Here is a 5,000-nt window from a genome sequence, read left to right as displayed (position 1 = left end):
CACATATGTGCATAGCATTTCATAAATCACATTTCTGTACTATAACTATGTGATACAGATTTTTACTAATAATATTCCCATTATACAGATGAAGAAAGTGAGACTTGAAAGATTAAGTGATTTATCTGTGGTTATAAGCCAGAAAATAGTAAAACTGGGGCTAAAACAAAGATCTCCTAACTGAAAAACCCAGCATTTTTTCCACTATACTGTGCTACTTGTCTAGAATAAACTGGATGCCAGATCCAAGGCTCCTCATAACTTTTAGTATCTAAAAATATGTAGGTAAATTAATGTCTACTCAATTTTAGAAGGGTTCGTTAAAATAAATTAATTAGAATTATAGACGCTCATAAATTCTCACAAAGTCCCATTTAATTTCTGGCAATAGATCAATCAATCAAACACTTATTAAGTACCTACTGTGTGCCACTGGGGATATAAACATTAAAATCACACAGTCCTTGCAATAAGAAATTTGCATTCTATCAGGAGAGAATGAGAAAACATTTGGACAGACATAGTCGGGGGAATTCTGTATATACAAATATTTTTGTTTGATAGAGTACACATATACAAAGTGTACATATATCTTTCTGCATTTATACATTATATTTGTCAAGCATTTATCTGAATAACTCCTCTCTTCTGAGTTTTCATAGTACTTAGTTACTCTCTTATTGAAAATATCAAATACTAAACATCCTAGATAATTGGAATAACATGATTTAGTTTATATAAATGCAGGGAATCTCCTTTTAAAGTTTACAACTTAAAGTCACTCCTGGAGTATTTTTTTAATAATCCCTCACCCCTACCATAAGGAATACCCAGGGATCAACCAGAAGCATCTAGTCATGTATTTCCTTCAACAAGAGGCTAAAGCATGGGTTGCTGAAAGTATCTAGATCAAAGGTTCACCTCCATTAGAGGTGTTTCCTCAGAAGGACCCACATATGCAAAAATTGGCACAGGAATTGGAAATTGAGTGGCTGCCCATCAGTTGGAGAATGGCTGAATAAGTTACGGTATATGAATGTTATGGAATCTTATTGTTGTGTAAGAAATGACCAGCAGGATGATTTCAGAAAGGCCTGGAGAGACATGAACTGATGCAGGAATGAGCAGGACCAGGAGATCATTGTACATGGCAACGAGAAGATTATGTGATGATCAATTCTAATGGATGTGGCTCTTTTCAATAATGAGGTGATTCGGACCAATTCCAACAGAGTTGTGATGGAGAGAATCACCACAACTGTGGGGTCTTAATGTGGATCACAACATTGTATTTTCACCTTATTTGTTGTTTGCTTGCTTTTTGTTTTCTTTCTCGTTTTGTTTTCTTTTTTAATCTGTTTTTTTCTTGTGCAGCATAATAATTGTGGAAATATGTATAGAAGAATTGCACGTGTTTAACCTATATTGGATTATTTGCTAAGGAAAGGAATTGGGAGTAAGGGAGGGAGAAAAAAATTTTGAACACAATGTTTTGCAAGGGTGAATGTTGGAAATTATCTATGTATATATTTTGAAAAGAAAAAAGCTAAAAAATTCCCTCAAAACATTAGAAGTAGACAGGGATCATAACCATCTCCATGCATGGTATACTCCAATCCAACTCTATGGAGCTATTTGTAAGAAGTAAATAGCAATATCCATACAACCAAATACTTATAGCAAAAAATATGCTTTTCTTGTAACACTATGTAGATATAAACTATTTCACCTGAGGAAGGGAAAAAAGCATTGGAGTTGTGAGAAATCTTTTCTGTGCTTTGGTGTCAAGATACTTTATGTTTCTCAGTCATTCATTGCATTGTTTCTATGTACAAATTATCCCTGAGTCCCAGGGGGCCTCCACAAATTTGAAATATGTATTTCCCTCTTGCCCCTCAGGATCAGATGTCTAACTCTCAGCACAATTGTTTTCCTGCATTTTTCATTTTGACAGATATTTTCAACTTTCCAAGTAATGGCATCTTTAGGGTAAAGTCACAAAGAGTCCAAATCAGACAGGCATCTCTGCACATCTGTAACCCTTTTGCCAGATGTTAGTGGCAAGAAAGGTCGGGTTCTCTCTCAAGGGAAAATCCTTCTACTAGAATGCACAATAAACTGACACTATTGTTCCCAACATGCAAGCAAACAGGCAGACTAGGACACACGCAAAGGGAATTTAACTTTTAAGATGCTATATAAGAAATAACTTTAAATAAAATATAGATAGGAAGTCACTGAAATAGGAAGTGGTCACATTATTCAATAGGCATTCTTCAAACTTTTTTCTAGTTCCCATATGATTCAATTTGCACAAACACTATCATTTTATTCCATAACCTCTTCCCAAGTTTCCTGATCTTTCCTTGTGGTCGCTGTATTATCCCTGTACTATGGGTACCACTGTAGATTCATAGGGATCAAAACTCTGTTATTTTCTAATCCAGGGAAAGAGTAAGGGTATGTCACAGTTTTCTACATGTTGCAAACAAGTCTCTCCAAATGCAGCAAATTATTCCAATTCCCTCAGAATTCACAGTTTTTACGTTTAGGGGCCATATTAGGAAGCTTTTCCTCTGGAGTTTTCTCCATCTATACACAAATCATTATCATCCCCTATGGATAGTTGAGCCCCTTTCAGCACTAGACTTACAGAGAATGATTTATACTTGGCGCCTCTTTTTTCACCACCCCTTCTCTCTATCCTCTATAGTCTAGCTTCTTCTGTCACCCATTCTATCAACACCACTCTTTCCAAGGTCACACATGTGACCAACTTTTACTAAATCCAATAATCTGTTCTCAGTCTTCAATTCTGTAAACCTATTTGCAAGATTTGGCAATGTTGGCTATGTCTTTCTGGCTTCTTCATCCTTGGATAATGGAAAATTGTATTTTCAGTTCCTCCTATGGCTATCCCTCTGATCTCTTTCCATTCTTCCTTACTGACTCATTTTCCTCAAGTAACTTTCTGAATATGAACTTTGACCAAGACTCCATCTGTCACTATAAAACCAACTCCTTTTTCTGACTTTGCTGTTTCCTTACATCATTCTCCTGTTAATCAAGTTCTTAGGGGCAGGGGAGCATAGCAGATAGAAGGCTAACCTTGGAGTCAGGAAGATTTAGCTCCAAATACTATGCTAGCTGTATGACTCAGAGCAAATAGCTAAAGCTGTGTCTCAGGCAACTTCCTATTCCATATATTACAGACCGTTTTGTTATGATAGGGGAACTTCCTGTACAGATGCTTAAGTGAATAACATCAGAGATCTAGATCTCCATCCACCCTCCTCCAAAAAAAGTTTGTCATTTTTGATACCTTCCTCTCCTAACCATACCCCTCAACACACACACATCAATTCCCAAGCATCAAAGCCTTTTCTATTATTATTATATTGATTCTCTCTTAGATCATTTATAGCTGAACCTTCCTCTACAACTTTGGGAGCTAGGTGGTGCAGGGGATAGAATGCCAGACTTAGAATCATGAAGACTTATATAAAATATATATAATATTTGTGAGTTCAGATCTGTTCTCAGACTATGTCCCACTGTGGAACTGTAGACAAGTCACTTAACTCTGCTTCAGTTTCCTTATCTATGCAATGAATTGTAGAAGGAAATGGCAAACCACTCCAGTGTCTTTGCTAAGAAAACTGCAAATGAGATTCCAAAGAGTCAAATATGACTGAAATGACTGAACAATAACAAGAATACAATTGTAATCTCCAAATTGATTACCCTGCTTTCACTTAACAACAAATTAATCTTCCTGAAGCAATAGATTCTGTTACTCCTCTGACTTAAAACCATCACTGTTTCCCCATTGACACTCAGAGTTGTAGCCAGCTTCCATTTTCCATACTTTCTCTCTCACTCATCCTTTATATGAGCACTTTATTTCTGTGACACTAGCACAACCAGATCCTTAATAACTATACAATTCTTTGTGTAAAGAAGCAAAGCCCTTGAGTGAAAACCTATCAGTTGGAGAATGGCTGAATAAGTTATGATATATGAATGTTAAGGAATATTATTGTTCTGTAAGAAATGGCCTGTAGGGTGATTTTGGAGAAATCATGAACTGATGCTGAGTGAAATGAGCAGAACCAGGAGATCATTGTATACGGCAAGAACAAGATTATACAATGATCAATTCTGATGGATGGCTCTCATCAACAATGAGGTGATTCAGATCCAATGGTCTTGTCATGAAGAAAATCTTCTGTACCCAGAGAGTGGACAATGAGAACTGAATGTGGACCATCAGATAGTGTTTTCATTCTTTTTATTGTTGTTTGCTTGTTTTTTGTTTTCTTTCTCATTTTTTTTCCTTTTTGATCTGTTTTTCTTGTGCAGCATATTTGTAGAAATATGTAGAGAGGAATTGCACCTGTTTAACATATATTGGATTACTTGCCTACTACTGGGGGAGAGGTTGGGAGAAGGAAAGGAAAAAGCACTTTGTAGGGGTAAATGTCAAAAATTATCCATGTATATTTTTGAAAATAAAAAACTTTAATTTAAAAAACCAAAACAAAATTTTAAAAAAGAATCAAAACCTGCAGTAAATAACAATTGGCCATGGGTCATATTTCTGAGCCAATGGCATTGATTTTTTTCAGATTCAAAGGAGAGGGGAAGAGAGCAGGAGGAGAGGAAAGAAAGGGAAGAGAAAGAGAGAGAGAGAGAGAGAGAGAGAGAGAGAGAGAGAGAGAGAGAGAGAGAGAGAGAGAGAGAGAAAGAGAGAGAGAGAAAGAGAGAGAGAGAGAGAGAGACAGAGAGAGAGAGAGAAAGAGAAAGAGAGAAACAGACAGAGACAGAGAAACAGAGAAGACAGACAGAGACAGAAAGAGGAAGGGAGAGAGGGAGAGAGGGAGGAAGAAGGGAGAGAGAAAGGGTAGAAGGGAGGGAAAGATGGTATCACCTGTTCTAGGAGAAACCTCCAAATTTATTAATTCATGTGACTCATGAATAGCAATTCACTTAACATTTCT

This window comes from Sminthopsis crassicaudata, chromosome 2 (assembly GCF_048593235.1).
Source record: "Sminthopsis crassicaudata isolate SCR6 chromosome 2, ASM4859323v1, whole genome shotgun sequence".
Classification (NCBI taxonomy): domain Eukaryota; kingdom Metazoa; phylum Chordata; class Mammalia; order Dasyuromorphia; family Dasyuridae; genus Sminthopsis; species Sminthopsis crassicaudata.
The sequence above is the reverse complement of the archived record's forward strand: the minus strand, read 5'-3'. Positions refer to the sequence as shown.